General features: G+C 50.9%; 1 protein-coding gene across 1 annotated transcript in view; it reads left to right on the forward strand.

Moving 5' to 3' along the window:
• Positions 1–304: 304 nt before the first annotated feature.
• The window catches only part of PACSIN1 (protein kinase C and casein kinase substrate in neurons 1), a 69,503-nt gene continuing 53,113 nt past the window's right edge, over positions 305–16,694 (forward strand). The window contains exon 1 of the mRNA XM_032253460.1: positions 305–508. The gene's annotated coding sequence lies outside the window, so the exon portion shown is untranslated. The remainder of the gene's footprint in view (positions 509–16,694) is intronic.

Raw genomic sequence — 16,694 nt, forward strand, 5'->3', positions numbered from 1 at the left:
AACACCCCAGGCTCCGAGCGCGCCAGCTGGGAGGGTTGGGAAGGAGGGCGCACGGGAGGGCTCCTGGCACGCGCGGGCCCGCGGGCAGCCCCCGGAGGAGGGAGTCGGGCAGGACGGCTGGGGCAGGGGGCAGCTGAAGCAGGGGGGAGCCGGACCCCACCGGCCACCCCCCGGCGCCTGCCAAACTGGTGGCTGCCTCCCCGGCAGTCGCGGCGCGTCCACCTGCGCAGCCACCGCGCCGCCCTGCCCGCGCTGCCATTGGCTAGCTAAAAATGCCTCTCTAATCTGCGCGGCTCTGTGCACGCCTCCTCCTCATCCTTCCCCCCGCTCCGCCTCGGCTCTGACCTTCCTCCTTCCCGCAGCCCAGGCGAGAGCCGGGAGAGACGCGGTGGCGGCGGCAGCGCCAGCCCCTCCTCCCCCGGGAAGTCGGCCGGGCTTGAGGCCGGGCCCCAGACGTCCCGCTTCGCCCCGAGGTGCCGCCAATGGTGCCCGGCGCTCCTGCCCCCAGGTAGGGGGTCTGGCCCTTGAATAGAGGGTGGCGGGTTGTGTGGGGGGCGTACAGTTAGGGAGTGCGTGTTCGAAGTGGGCGCCGAGACTGGCATCTCCCTGGGCCAGAGCCAGGGGCAGGTTGGGCAGCTGCCTGGAGAGAAGTGGATGCGCGCCCGGGGATGCTTTGCAGGGGACAGAGTTCGCGGGCATCACACAGGCAGTGCTAGGATGCCCCTGCGCTGTGTCCCTTGAGGGGGGGCGCGAGCCGGCAACGAAGGCCTTTACCCCAGGAAAAGCGCCGGAAATAGGTTCCTGGGGAAGCTGGGGCCTGGGCCCGGGCGGTCCGGGTCTTTGGACTGCTACCAGAAAGGGTGGGTGAGCTGGTGCCAGCTTGGTGCGTAGGCTATTTATGGATCAGAGTGGGCTGGGGAGAAACACAGCAGCTGATGCCTGTCTGGCTTATGGTTAAAGGTATTTCCTTCTGTCCCCTACCCCTTCCGCCACAGCTGGGATGGGAGGGGGGAGGAGGCAAGAAGGAGGTGATGGTGCGAAAAGGCCCGCAGATACAGAAGCCACGGGCTGCTGGGCAATGCCCTCCCCTGCAAGCCCCAGGCCACTCGCTGCCTGTTGGAGCTGTCTCTGCCCCTTATTTTCACCTTACAAGAGGCTATGATAAGGTTAAAGGGTCATCAGGGTGTAGGGGACGTGGTGGCAAACCTGGGAGCTTGGCCAGATCCAACTTCAAGCCTCAGCTGCCCCTGCCCACAACAGCCCAGCTCTGCACCACATAGGCAGTGACATATATGGCCGCTTTTTTCGAGGCACAACCATAAATAACCCACATTGCCCCAGCCCCTGGCATAGCTGGGGTGCAAACGAGACTGTCTGTCGGTGATTTTGCTTCCACCCTCCACCGTGGCCTTTCCATTACATGTCCAAGTCACCCCTCTCAAGCCGCCCTTCCAGGCAGCTTCCCTGATACCCCAGGTGAGATCCTTGCCCCCTCCGCTGTGCTCCTGGACTGCCGTGGCTGGGTTGTCTTGTTTGTCTTCTTCTAGAGCAGAGGTATTTTCAGGCGGGGAATCTGTCTGATTCATCTCTGTCGTTGCCCCTGCACCAGAGCAGGTTTGGCACCAAGTAAATAATTTGTGGAATGAGTGACTGAATGTGGAATGAGTGACTGCAATAATTTGTGGATTGAGTGTGAACTCTGGGAAATAGCTGGCAACCCCAGGGAGGGGGTTGAGCCCACTCTTGGGCTTTCTTTCTATCCCCCAGGACCAAAGAGCCACCCAAACCAGACAGTTCTCTTTAGGCCCCTCCTAAGTCTGGAGTTGATGGGAACCTATGGCTTTTGGAGACAGTGTTGCAACCTGCTGGCTCCAGAGGGTCTTATGGGCCCCTGGTTTGAGTGTCCAGGCCTGGTCCTGGCTCTGGGGAAGGTCTGATGTGAAGGTCTGGCTCTCCTCTGGCTGCTGGGTTAGTGCTTTCTTCCTGGGGTGCCAAACTTAGACCAGGGTCTCTGCCTTGGTCCTAGCCCTTGGGAGGAAAATCCAGGTCAACAACAGGGAAGCTGGGAAGGCCCAAGCCAGGCCGTCCTCAGCGTCTGGGGTGTTAATAGCAAGCTCTCAGGGGTCTCATGACCCTCAGGTGTGGAGGAGCAAACCCAGTTCGGAGGAAGAGGCCTGTGTCTGTGAAGGATGGCAACACCTCCAGGCTTAGGAGGGGCCTAGAAAGAACTGTCTGGTTTGGGTGTCTCTTTGGTTGTGGGGACTAGAGAGAAAGCCCAAGAGGGACCTAACACCCTCCTTCAGGTTGCCAGCTATTTCCCAAAGTTCACAATCATTCAATCATTCATTCAACACTATTCCACAAATAGTGTTGCTATTTGACAGCCATGTAGTCTCCCTAACGTGGCTCTGCCACCGTCCCCATGCCCAGTCCAACCCTCCCTTCTTTGTTTTTTTTGAGACAGAGTCTCACTCTTGTTGCCCAGGCTGGAGTGCAGTGATGCAATCTTGGCTCACTGCAACCTCCACCTCCCAGGTTCAAGTGATTCTCCTGCCTCAGCCTCCCAAATAGCTGGGATTATAGGCATGGGCCACCACACATGGCTAATTCATATTTTTAGTAGAGATGGGGTTTCACCATCCTGGCCAGGCTGGTCTCGAATTCTTGACCTCGTGATCCACCCACCTTGGCCTCCCAAAGTGCTGGGATTACAGGCGTGAACCACCAGGCCCAGCCTCCGACTCTCCCTTCTTGCTCTCACTCTGCCCCTCAGCTGCCCTGAGCTGCTTTCAGTTCCTCAAGCATGTGGGGCTTCTGTCACCTGCAGGCTTTGCACAGGCTGTTCCTGCCTCCTCCTCTCCCTCCTCCTTCCCACCCAAATCTCTCACCCTCGGGAGTCCACTGAGACTCCTCTTCCTTCCAGAAGCTTCCCCAGCTTGGGTTGGGAGCCTCACCCATGAATCCCCTTCCCGCAGGCTGGCTGCCTCCCCTGGGAACCCTCCCATCACACAGTGTCCTCTTGGGCTTCTGATCACCCCTCCCTGCTGGGCTGTGGGGTCTGTGGGTGCAGAGTCTGTGTGCTGTTTCCGGTGGCCCCTGGCGTGGCACAGAGGAGCCCCAGGTCTGGCTTGTGGAGCGAGTGAGTGGCTACCGGTCTCATCATCTACTTCCTCTCCTCGCCAGTATCAGGACACATTTTGCCTTCTTCTTCTCCCATTAGGAGTTTGCAGGATCCCCCCAGCAAGAATGAGTTGGTGGTAGAAAGCCTTCCCTGGAGAAGTCAAACTGGCTACAGGTCTGGAAGGACAGAGGGACAGGAGAGGACATTAGGGGTGGGGGCATACACCAAGTTGGGGGGCCTCCCTGGGGAACCAGGTGGAGGGGATGGGTTAGGAGTGGGTATACTAGATAGGAAGGAGGCTACTTGATTTGGTTTTGCATATATATATATAAAATTTGGGTTTGCGTGTTTCTTAAAGAAAAATAGCTTTTATTATTTTTCTTATTACCAAAATAATATGTGTTTGCTGAGGGGCAGGTCAGGGTCCCAGGAAGTAGCCGTGAGGATTGGCAGGCAGGTAGGGGAGGGGTCCCGGAGCTCCCCTGTGCAAAGCAGGGAAGGAAGTGGGATTGGATGAGGGAAGTGGACTCATGCAGTCCCAACAGGAGACGGGGTACCCTGGGGCTAGAGTGGCCTTTCAGGTTGTGCTCATTTGCTTGGGAGAGTTGGGCCCTAGACCCCAGCATCTGCACCCATCAGGCAGTGGATGTGGGCGGCCTTCTGGCAGGTGGCTCTCTGGTAGCAGCAGTCCTTGAAGCGTCTGTCCATGGAGGTCGCCTGCTGACAGCACCAACCCCTTGGGGCAACAGATAGTGTTCGTCACCAGGAAGGATGGGCTGGGAGGAAGCCAGAGGTGGGCCAGAGGGACAAGGTCAACGGAACCTGGCCTCAGCTGGCTCTGGGGAGACAGGACCTCTAATGCCAGGGAAGTTGCTGATGCCATTTCCAGGAAGGGAGCGTGTCTGTGGGGAGCAATTTAGAATGTACTGGAAAGCCAAATGAAGGAAACCCATTAGCCACTTCAGACCCACCTGCCATGGGCACTTTGTGGCTGGTTTCCAGCCAGGGGCAGGGTGACCTGGAGGGGAGGGTTGGGCTGGGGACTGGGCTGCGGGCCTCTCCTCCACCCTCCCCTGGGTGGTGCCTCTGAAGACCTCGAGCTTGGGTGTGAGGGGCTGCAGGATACCTAAAGACTAGGAGGGCAGAGGAGGCCTTGGCTCCTACTTAGAAATCACTCAATATTATTATTATCATTTTCTTTTTAGAGAGAGGCTCTTGCTCTGTCACCCAGCCTGGAGTGCAGCCTCAACCTCCTGGGCTCAAGGGACTCTCCCACCTCAGCCTCCCGAGTAGCTGGGGCTACAGGTGGCGTGCTACCATGCCTGGCTAATTTTTCGATTTTGTTGTAGAGATGGGGTCTTACTATGTTGCCCAGGCTAAAAAATCGCTTGATATTAAAATGCTGGGTAGGGGCTAGGGTAGGCTTTCCATTAAAATGCAGGATACTCAGGTAATCTTAAATTTCCGAAAAACGACAAATGTGGTTTTTGTTGTTTTTTAGTCTAAGTGTGTCCCAAACATTGCATAGGACATATTTTTACTAAAAACTGTGTTTGTCATTTATCTGAAATTCAGATTTAACTAGGTGTCTTGAATTTTTATTTTATTTTTATATTTACTTATTTATTGATTGATTTTTATTTTTCAAATGGAGTTTCGCTCTTGTTGCCCAGGCTGGAATGCAATGGCGTGATCTCAGCTCACTGCAACCTCCGCCTCCTGGGTTCAAGCAATTCTCCTGCCTCAGCCTCTTGAGTAGCTGGGATTGTAGGTGCCCGCCACCGTGCCCAGCTAATTTTTGTATTTTTAGTAGAGATGGGGTTTTGCCACGTTGGCCAGGCTGGTCTCGAACTCCTGACCTCAAGTGATCCACCCGTCTCAGCCTCCCAAAGTGCTGGGATCACAGGCGTGAGCCTCCTCGCCTGGCTCTGAATTGTTACTGACTAAATGTGGCCACTGTAGGCTGGGATAGGGAGGAGTGAAGAGAGAGGGTGAGAATTTTCTCTTCTTGAGTGTGGGAGAAGAATCAATAGAGACTTGTTTGAAGTTGACAGTTTTAAAACATTAACACGTCCATTTTTAGAAACAGGTGAGATGTTCCAAATTTCCCATCTGTTAACTTTCTATACTGGCTAGAGAGTAGCCCCTTATTTGTGGATTTTGGCTCCTTAGTGCTGCTGAGAAATAATAAAACCATAGTTCCCTCATTTATTCAGGTGAGGCAAAGGGCGATGTGGTGATGAAGGGTGAAATCACTAAATAGGGTTAATCCATTTAAGAAATAAAAGTCCTCATCCTAAGAAAGCGCTCATCTGGCACAGGGCGTGGGAAACTGGAACTCCCGCGTCAGTCGGGGAGCCTACGTTAGCACTGTGTTTTTGGCAACAGCGGTCACAGTTTTGACTCGGCAATTCCACTTTTTGGGACTTATCCCACAGGTACACTCTGATCAGGGTGCAAAGATTAGCTGGGCAGACAGTCAGTGTAGCAAAGCTAGATGTCCCTCAGGAAGACCAGTGACAGAGTCAAGACTTCTGCGTATGCCGTGATTTTAGGCAGTTGTTGGTTCTGGGATTTAGTCAGTGGATCTCTGAACGTGTTTTGTGCCAGGCCACTTTAGGTGCTTGGGGACACTGAGACCAGATGGGGCGGAGCTAATTACCAGTGTGGAAAGATGGGCACAACATACTGATGAGTTACAGCAAGTGGCTTTGTAGAACAATGTGTGTAGTATGATGTACATACACGTATGTTCCTCTCTGTTCATTTCTACATAACATGCGTAGAAGGCTGCATACCTGGTTGTGATTAGAGCTTACCTTTGGGGACAGGCTGATTGCCGGGACAGAGGGAGAATGTGTCCTCTTTATTTCAGCCATCCTGTGCTGTTTGCATTTTACAAACAAATATCGTTACTCGTGAAGAAAAAAATTAAAACTGCACTTGATGGTACTGGGAATATTTTTCTTAGAAAGCTAAAAAAAATGAGCATGTAAACTGCATTCCCCTTAATCTGACAGGAATGCAGTGGAGTCACGAGCTGCCACTGTGTTTGGAGAGTGTTTATATGTGGCTGGTTCCTAACTGGTCCTCTTATGGGCTTATTTCTCCTCTCCCTCCTCCCAGGCCTGTGGTGCATGAAACCTGGCAGGACGGGAATGGGGGTAAAGTCACATCTGGGTATCAGGAGGCTGGGTATCAGGAGGCTGGGTATCAGGAGCATGGCAGAAGTGGGGCATCTGGGAAACTGGTGGCTACGTAGCACTGGGGTGTCCTGTAGGGGCACAAAGGAGGGGCCAGGGATCCCTGACATGTGCCAAGCACTCTTCTGTTTATCCATATTTATTAAATCACTTAGTCCTCTTAGTAACCTCATGGGGTTATCCCCATTTTACAGATGGGGCAACTGACGTTAAGTGCCTTGCCTGAGGTCACACATTGAATAAGTGGCTGAGCCAGATTCACAGCGTGCAGTCTGGCTCCAGAGGCTGTGCTTGTGAGCCTCTGTGCCTCAGCACCTGTTGTCAAGGAGTGGGGATAATCTCTTGTGTCAGAGACTGGAGGCAGGGGTGTTCTGGAAGACTGAAGGAGGGTTGTCTTCCGCAGAAGGCAGACCTGGAAGGAAAGGATGGTCAGATCCAGAGATGGTTGGGGGTGGGCAGGGATGGGCATTCCAGGCAGAGTGACGGCAGGGACAGAGACGCAAAGGCTGAAATGTGAGTGCTGGGCTCAGGGGCTGGGGAGGAAGTCAGCACAGGAACACGAGGGAGGACATGGGTCATGAGGCTGGTGGGGCAGCCAGCCTGCACTCCTGCTGCTGGACATTTTAAATGATCCTCCTCATAGGACCTTTTGGGACAGGCGGTCCAGGGCTTTCTCTGCTCCGCCTTGCAGGGCCTGGCAAAAACCCTGCATCCCTCAGCCCCACTCTGCCCAACCTGGGCCTCCCCTGAGGTCACACATCTCATCCCTGGGTTCTTGGGGTCTAGCCTTGACCAAACACTGAGGATAAGAGGGGCAGCCGAGGCACGGCTAGAGGGCTGGGGATTGGGGATCCAGGCCGAGATCCCTGCCCTGACACTGACTCACTGAGCCACCACTGAGCCATCACTCAACACGCTCCCTTGGATTCTGTTTCCTCTTGTTTTTTTTTTTGCAAACTTTTTATTAAGAAACATTATAAGCATTTACAGAAGTAGAGAAAATATTATATAACAGTCATAGACTCATGGCTTAGCATCAACAGAGGCCAACACATGGCCAGTCTCATCTCAATCAAGATATTTCTCTAAAAGATAAGGACTTTTTGTAACGTCATCACCATACCATTATTATACCTAAGAAGTAATAATTCCTTTGTATAGTCAGTTATCCACTTAGTATTCACATTCCCTGGTGTCTCAGACGTGTCTTCTTGTTTTCTAAATCCTTTGTTTAAATGAAGTTCCAGGTAAGGTTCACACATGGTGATTGGTTGATATATCTTAGTCTCTTTCAATCCATAGTTCTCCTCTCCATCTTTTCTTACTCTTTTGCAGTTTATCTATGGGAGAGAGCAGGTGGTTTGTCCTGCGTGTTTCCTGCAGACCGGATTTTGTTGATTGCATCCTGTGGTGTTGTTTAGAATGTTCATCTGTCCTCTCTGTAAACTGGGAGTTGCATTTGTCTGCCTCTGACACCTCATCTAGTCATCAGTAAATCCTTCCAACTCTATATTCAAAACACCCAGAATCTACTCACTTCTTGTCACCTCCGTTGCTGCCTTCCCTTCTCAGCCTCCACTACCCTCTCCTAGATGTGTGCAGCAGCCTCTACCTGGTCTTCCTGCCCCATCCTTGCCTCACCAGCCAAAGGTCTTTTAAAACCTAAATGGGATCACATCCTTTCTCTGTTAAAGCTCTTCAATGACTCTCCTCTCATTCAGAATAAAGCCCAAAGTCATGTAACAGGCCAGGCGCAGTGGCTTATGCCTGTAATCCCAGCACTTTGGGAGGCCGAGGTGGGTAGATCACCTGAGGTCAGGAGATTGAGACCAGCCTGACCAAAGTGGAGAAATCCTGTCTCTACTAAAAATATAAAAAATAATAGCCGGGCGCGGTGGCTCATGCCTATAATCCCAGTACTTTGGGAGGCCGAGGCGGGTGGATCACAAGGTCAAGAGATCGAGACCATCCTGGTCAACATGGCGAAACCCCGTCTCTACAAAAAATACAAAAAAAATCAGCTGGGCATGGTGGTGCGTGCCTGTAATCCCAGCTACTCAGGAGGCTGAGGCAGGAGAATTGCCTGAACCCAGGACGCGGAGGTTGCGGTGAGCCGAGATCGCGCCATTGCACTCCAGCCTGGGTAACAAGAGCGAAACTCCCTCTGAAAAAAAAAAATAATAATAATAATAATAAATTAGACTTGATCAAAATGTAAAATTCTGGCCTGGTGCAGTGGCTCACACCTGTAATTCCAGCACTTTGGGAGCCCAAGGCAGGTGGATCACAAGGTCAGGAGTTTGAGACCAGCCTGGCCAACATGATGAAACCCCATCTCTACTAAAATTACAGAAGTTAGCCAGGCATGGTGGCACCACACACCTGCAGTCCCAGCAGCGTGACAGCCCTTTCCCTTTCCCTGCCCCTCAACCCTGCCCACAGAGCTGATCGCCTCCTCCTCTCACACTGCTAGCACCTCTCCTTTCAATATCTTCTAAAATAAAAAAAAATTATTTTAACTCACATATTTGTGCCTAGTGTGTCACAGTTTACAAAATACTTCCTGTCTCAGGTCGGGTCTTCTAGAAGCAGAGCTGAGGCAGGGATTCCTGGGCAAATGATTTATTGCAGGCATGCTGACATTAGGGTGGAAAAAGATGTGCTTACAGCTGAAGCCTGGCTCTAGCTGATCCCCCGGGAGCTCTAGATTATGAACAGGGAGTCCCACAGGGTTATCTTTCCTCCAGGCAAGGGGCCAGGCCTTTGGAGCCCCTTAGTAGGTGGTCATTGTCAGCAAGCTGCTTCCCGGGGACGGTCTAACCTCCCCCGCATCTCCAGGTGAGGCAGCTCCTGTAAGCCGAGGGCAGCTCTCAGGGGAAGGGGGCAGCTGTGAGCTGTTAGCAGCCAGCACCTATGGCTGCTGGGAGATGGGTCCCCCACCTGATAAATGGACTCCAGCAGCACCCCCTCTACTTCCATATCCATTTCTGCTTTGAGCCTTGCCACAAGCCTGTGGGGATGGTATTTATTAATGATGATTATTCCCATTTCTTAGAGGAGGAAGCTGAGGTTCTTGGGGGGAAATGACTTGCTGGAGGGTGCACAGCCAGGAAGAGGTTAGATTTAAGCTCAGATTCTTACTCGGGATCCTCTGATCAGCTGCCAAATCGTCTTAGTGGCTGCTGGTTTGAAGTTTTACTCTCGTGCATTCATCCTTATGAATGTTAAATGAATATGTATTGCGTGTGGTGTGCTGGGTGCTCAACTAGACGCCGGGCCATTCAGCAGTGACTGACACGCACTTTGTCCTTGTCCCTGGACTTGCCAGTCGGTGGGTCTGCCCAGTATGCAGCCACCACCGTCGTGGTTACCCCTGCTGAGCCCTCAGCAGTTCCAGCTTCCATAATGGCAACACAATGTCTGTCGGGCATGAACTATGAGCTAGCACTGTGCCAGGCTCCCTTCGCCTTCACAGCACCTCATCTTCAGATGGGTAAGCTGAGGCTGCAGAGGGTCTCACAGCTGCCGACCAAGGTCTCTCAGCGAGTGTGTGATAGAGCTGGGATTCAAAAGCACAGGGCTGAATGTGGCTCTCCCCCTTCCTGCGGCTCCTTCCCCAGCCCCCCGCCCTCCCCCACAGCAGGATATCTGGTGTCACCTCTATCATCAGCTCCATCGGACACTGGGCTGCCACTGCTGCCTGCTCCCCGAGTATTGGGTGACTGGCCACCATCTCACCTGCCCCACTTGGCCCTGCCCCAGATGGGGCACCTCTGACAGGAGGCCTCCCCCACCCTACAGGGCCCAGGATCCCTGCCTCTGCCCCCATGCCAGCCCTTGTCATTGGCCCTGACAGCTGGATGGGCCCGTCTGCCAGCCCCAGCGTGGCCTGGGTGTTGGTGGCCCCTCCCCCTTGCACCAGCTGGCCTGGTAAGCCGCAAAGCTGGCTTGGCTCAGCTTGGGGGCCCCAGGACGGGGCCGGGGGCGGGTGGCAAATCACAGGGAACTTCCTTCCTCCCTGCCAAACAGGACCAAGACAAGCCTGACAGGGAGCAACCAAGTCACAAAATTGCCACCTGAGGGTTGTAGGGTGGCAAGGGCACCCCCCAGGACTGCCTTGGTAATGGGAGTCTGTGAGGCAGTAGCTCGGGGGTGGGCACTCCAGGCCTGCGTCAGCTTGGGATCCCAAGCCGCCTTTCCTCCCTAGGACCCCCTTGTTCCCTGGCGCTCAGGCCTCTCTGACCATTGCTCATTTGGGCTGTGGCAGAGGAGGCTGGTGCTCTGTTCCAAACCCCAGCCCTGAGGGCTTCCTCCACGGGCTGTACTGAGAAGGGACTGTCCCTCTCTTGGCAGAACTTCAGGAATCTTTGTGTGAATTTTGGACATGAAATAGTATGTGAAATATATGCAAATAAGCATGTCCAGGCTGGGCATGGTGGCTCATGCCTGTAATCCCAACACTTTGGGAGGCTAAAGCAAGAGGATCGCTTGAACCCAGGAGCTCAAGAGCAGCCTGGGCAACGGAAGTAGATGCTGTTTCTATTTAAAAAAAAAAATAAGAAAGAAAGAAACAAAGAGAAAAAAAAGAGCATGTCCGTCTTACTGTGGGCGTGGCCTGCTGGGGTGCTGTGGTCTGCAGGAAACAGGCACTCCCTGCAGCAGCTGGGGGACCGGGGCACGGAAAGACAAGGAGCCCTGAGGGTTTGGCTATCTCCTCTTTACTGCAACCTCAAGTCCGATTTCCATCATATTTTCTCCTCTCCAGATGGTGATTTTTTTCCAATTTGATCATTTTGTTGGCATTTATCGGTTAGACTTCTACAGAGAACAATTCCTTTTCACCTGTTTTGTTGTTCTGAAACATGGTGCATACTGGAGCATAAAGGCTCCATTCTTTCCCTGTATTTATCCTTTTTATGTTTGTTTACTTTTTGAGACAGAGCCTCACTCTGCTGCCCAGGCTGGGGTGCAGTGGCACTGTCTTGGTGCATCACAGCCTCAACCTCCTTGGCTCAAGCGATCCTCACACCTCAGCCTCCCTAGTAGCTGAGACTACAGCTGTGTGTCCTTGCCCCTGGCTAATTTTTTTTTTTTTGTAGAGACAGGGTCTCCCCATGTTGCCCAGGCTGGTCTTGAGCTCTTGGACTCAAGCAATCCTCCCGCCTCAGCCTCCCAAAGTATTGGGATTACAGGCATGAGCCACCATGCGCAGCCCCTTTATTTATTCTTTTATTTTTTTTATTTTTAATTTTTTTTTTTTTGAGACAGTCTCATGCTGGAGCACAGTGACGTGATCTTGGTTCACCACAACCTCTGTCTCTTGGGTTCCAGCAATTCACCTGCCTCAGCCTCCTGAGTAGCTGGGACTACAGGTGTCTGCCACCATGCCCGGCTAATTTTTTGTATTTTTAGTAGAGATAGGGTTTCACTATTTTGGCCAGTCTGGTCTCGAACTCTTGACCATGTGATCTGCTTGCCTTGGCCTCCCAAAGTGCTGGAATTACAGGTGTGAGCCACCTCACCTAGCCTATTTGTCCATTTTTAAAGAAATGAGTTGGTGCTGTAGCAACCTCCAGTGGTGACCAGTGAATATTTTTTCCAAATGTGTCTAAAATAGGTTGTACATTCGTCTTAGACTTTTTTGTGTTACTGTAACAGAATTCGTGGTCCCTGATAATTTAAAAGGACAAGGAGCTTATTTGGTTCACAATTCTGGAGGCCAAGAAGTCCAAGCAGCATGGTGCCGGGTCTCCTTGGCTTCTGGTGAGGGCTACCTGGCTGCATCGTAATATGGCAGGAGCAAGTGCCAGAGAGACAAGCGGGCAAATGCAAAACGGACACAGACGAGAGGCTGGGCTCACTTTATAACAACCCGCTCTCATGGGAACTAACCTGTTCCCACAGCGAGAATTCACTCACTCCCGCCGGTGGCATTAATCTAGTCATGAGGGCAGTGCCCCCACAGTCCAAACACCTCTCACTAGGCCCCGCCTCCCAACACGGCCACATTGGGAATCAAATTTCAACATTGAATTTTGAGGGGGACATACTCAAACCACAGCAACATTTTTTTTTTTCTTGAGATGGAGTCTCACTGTGCCGCCCAGGCTGGAGTACAGTGACTTGATCTTGGCTCACTGCAACTTCTGCCTCCTGGGTTCAAGCGGTTATCCTGCCTCAGCCTCCCGAGTAGATGGCTCACAGGAGCCTGCTACTGCACCTGGCTAATTTTTGTAGTTTTAGTAGAGACAGGGTTTCACCATCTTGGCTGGGCTGGTCTTGAACTCCTGACTTCCTGATCTGTCTGCCTCGGCCTCCCAAAGTGCTGGGATTATAGGTGTGAGCCACTACGCCCAGCCCATAGCGACATTTTAACAAATTTAACATAAAGCCAATGTCCAAGTCTCCATCATATAGGTAAAAAAAATCAGAACATTGCCACAGCACCAAAGGACCCCCTCAGACCCTTTCCCATCAGCAGCTCCTTCTTCCCTAACTTCCCACCATTCTGAATAGCCAGGGTTATTCACTGCTTTGTTTTTGGTTTTACCATGTAAGTATGCATTCAAAACCAAAGAGTTCTGTTTCTTTTTGAATTTTCTGATTTTTCTTTATTTCTCTCTTTTTTGAGACAGGGTCTTGTTCGGGCTGGAGGGCAGTGACATGATTTTGGCCCATTTAGGCTCAACTTCCTGGGCTCAAGCAATCCTCAGTCCTCCCACCTCAGCCTTTTGAGAAGCTGGGACCACAGGAGTGCACCACCATGTCCAGCTATCGTTTTTTTTTTTTTTTTTTTTAAGAGAGATGGGGATTCCCTCTGTTGCCCAGGCTGGCCTTGAACTCCTTGGCTCAAGTGATCCTCCTGCCTCAGCCTCTCAAAGTGCTGGGATTACAGGCATGAGCTACCACACTTAGTCTCTTTGAATTTTAAGTAATGAATTATGTATCCTTTAAAGTCTGTTCTTTTTTATTTTTATTTTATTTATTATTATTATTTTTAGACAGAGTCTCACTCTGTCGCCCAGGCTGGAGTGCAGTGGTGCAGTCGCAGTTCACTGCAACATCCACCTCCCAGGTTCAAGTGATTCTCCTGCCTCAGCCTCTCCTGTAGCTGGGATTACAGGCATGTGCCACCATGCCTTGCTAATTTTGTGTTTTTAGTGGAAATGGGGCTTCTCCATGTTGTTCAGGCTGGTCTTGAACTCCTGACCTCAGGTGATCCGCCCGCCTCAGCCTCCCAAAGTGCTGGGATTACAGGCATGAGCCACCACACCCCGCCTATTATTATTATTTTTTGAGACAGAGTCTTGCTCCGTCGCCCAGGCTGGAGAGCAGTGGTGCAGTCTCAGCTCACTGCAACCTCCGCCTTCCAGATTCAAGCAATTCTCCTGTCTCAGCCTCCCTAGTGGCAGGGATCACAGGTGTATGCCACCACGCCCGGCTAATTTTTGGATTTTTGATGGAGATAGGGTTTTTGCCATGTTGGCCAGGCTGGTCTCGCACTCCTAACCTCAGGTGATCACCCGCCTTGGCCTCCAAAAATGCTAGGATTACAGGTGTGAGCCACTGCTAAAGTTTGTTCTTTTTTAAACTAACATTTTCTTTTTACCATGCATCCAGGTTGTTATGTGTAGCAGCAGTCCTTTCATTTTCTTTTCTTTGCTTTTGAGACAGGATCTTGCCCTGTCACCCAGGCTGGAGTGCAGTGGCACCATCACGGCTCAGTGTAACCTCTGCCTCCTGGGCTCAAATGATCCTCCCATCTCAGCCTCCCAAGTGACTGGGACCACAGGTGTGCACCACTACACCCAGCCAATTTTTAAATTTTTTGTAGAGATGGTGGGGGGCCTCCCTATGTTGCCCAGGCTGGTCTTGAACTCCTAGGCTCAAGCAATCTGCCCACCTGAGCCTCCAAAGTGCTGGGATTACAGGCATGATCCACTGTACCTGGCACCTCATTTTTTCATTATATGTAGTAGTTTCTAATATGTGAATAAACCATGATATATCTGTCTAGTCTGTTTATAGACATCAGGGTTTTTTCCTAATTTATGTCTACTATGAAAAGTTCTGCTGGCTTCCATGAAGGGATAAGATTTAAAGTACTTTAAAAAAAAGTTCTGCTCTGAACATTCCCCAGGTAAACAAATGCATGCATTTCTCCAGGGTTGATGCAAAGGAATGGAATCACTAGGTCACAGACATGTGATCTTCAGCCTTACAGAAAATGTGAAGCTGTTTTCCAGAGTGCTTGTACCGATTCACACCTACACAAAGCAGTGTGTGCAGAATCCCAGCGGCCCACATTCTTGCAGATATGTGGTTTTTAGCAGACTTTTTTTCCATTTTTTAGATTTTGGTTTTCATTATCATTACGTATTTTTATAAATTTGATGTGTTTCAGCACTTGCACTCATTATTCTCAGTAATGCTCAAATTGTCTCATCTTTGGCCAGCAGGAACTTCTTCAAGTGGACTCTGACATCTTTTTTTTTTTTTTTTTTTTTTTTTTCCCTTAGACAAGGTCTTGCTCTGTTGCCCCGGCTGGAGTGCAGTGGCATGATCTCGGCTTACTGACACCTCCGCCTCCCTGGGTTCAAGAGATTCTTCTGCCTCAGCCTCCTGAGTAGCTAGGACTGCAGGCGTGTGCCACCATGCTTAGCTAATTTTTGTATCTTTAGTAGAGATGGGATTTCATCATGTTGGCCAGGCTGTTCTCAAACTCCTGACCTCAGGTGATCCAGCCGCCTTGGCCTCCTGAAGTGCTGAGATTACAGGTGCGAGCCACCGTGCCCGGCCTCTGACATCCTTTTCCTGCAGTCACACTGGTCTTTGAAAATGCCCTTGCTTTCTGGTGTGAAGACGCTTCACGTTCCTCAGGGCTGGACTCAGCCGGCTCTCCAAGGACCTGCAGATCTTTCATAGAAACGCATTTTTTATTGAAATATGACTCATATACCATAATATTCACCCTTTTCAAACGTACACTTCAGTGGTTTTTAGTATATTTACAAAGTTGGATAACCACTATCTAATTCCATAACTCCAAAAAGAAACTCCATATCCATTCGCAGCCATTTCCAAATTTCCCCTCGCTCAGCTCTGGAAACCACCAGACAACTTTCTGTCTCTGTAAATTTGCCCATTCTGGAAGATTCATATAAATTGAATCATATAAGCCTTTTGTGACCAGCTTCTTTTTTTGTTTGTTTTGTTTTTGTTTTTTGAGACGGAGTCTCCCTCTATTGGCCTGGCTGGAGTGCAGTGGTGCCATCTTAGCTGCTCACTGCAACCTCGACCTCCCAGGTTCAAGCGATCCTCCTGCTTCAGCCTCCCCAGTAGCTAGGACTTCAGGTATGCACCACCACGCCCAGCTAATTTTTGTATTTTTAGTGGAGACGGGTTTTACCATGTTGGGCAGACTAGTCTTGAACTCCTGACCTCAGGTGATCCACCTGCCTTGGTCCCCCAAAGTGCTGGGATTATAAGCGTGAGCCACAGCACCCAGCCTTGGCTTTTTTCACTTAGTATAATGTTTTTAAGGTTCATCCACTTTGTAGCATGTAACTACTGCATTCATTTTTAGGGCTCAATCATATGCCATTGTATAAACATACCACATTTGTTTATTCATTCATCCATTGATGGGCATTTGAGTTGTTTCCACTTTTTATTATGCATAATGCTTCTAAGAGCATTTATGTGCACGTTTTTGTGAAGCATGTTTTCATTTATCTTGGATATATATCTAGGAGTAGAATTGCGGGGTCATATGGTAACTGTTTTGTTTTGTTTCTTGTGAGACGGAGTCTTGCTCTGTCACCCAGGCTGGAGTGCAATGGCATGATCTTGGCTCACTGCAACCTTCTCCACCTCCCAGGTTCAAGCGATTCTCCTGCCTCAGCCTCCTGAGTAGCTGAGATTACAGGTGCCCGCCACCACGCCTGGCTAATTTTGTATTTTTTAGTAGAGACAGGGTTTTGCCATGTTGGCCAGGCTGGTCTTGAACTCCTGACCTCAGGTGGTCTGCCCACCTTAGCCTCTCAAAGTGCTGGGATTACAGATGTGAGCTTAACTTTTTTTTTTTTGAAACAGGGTCTCACTCTTGTTGCCCAGGCTGAAGTGCAGTGGCACAATCATGGCTCACTGCAGCCTTGACTTCCAGGGCTCAAGTGATCCTCTCACCCCAGCCTCCCAAGTAGCTGGGACTACAGGTATGAGCAACCATGCCCGGCTAAGTTTTTATATTTTTAGTAGGGATGGAGTTTTACCCAGGTTGATCTTGAGCTCCAGAGTTCAAGTGATCTGCCCACCTCGGCCTCCTAAAGTGCTGGGATTACACAAGTGAGCTACCGTGCCTGGCCTGGACT

Source organism: Sapajus apella, unplaced genomic scaffold, assembly GCF_009761245.1.
Source record: "Sapajus apella isolate SASKATOON/1434 unplaced genomic scaffold, GSC_monkey_1.0 scaffold83, whole genome shotgun sequence".
Classification (NCBI taxonomy): Eukaryota; Metazoa; Chordata; class Mammalia; order Primates; family Cebidae; genus Sapajus; species Sapajus apella.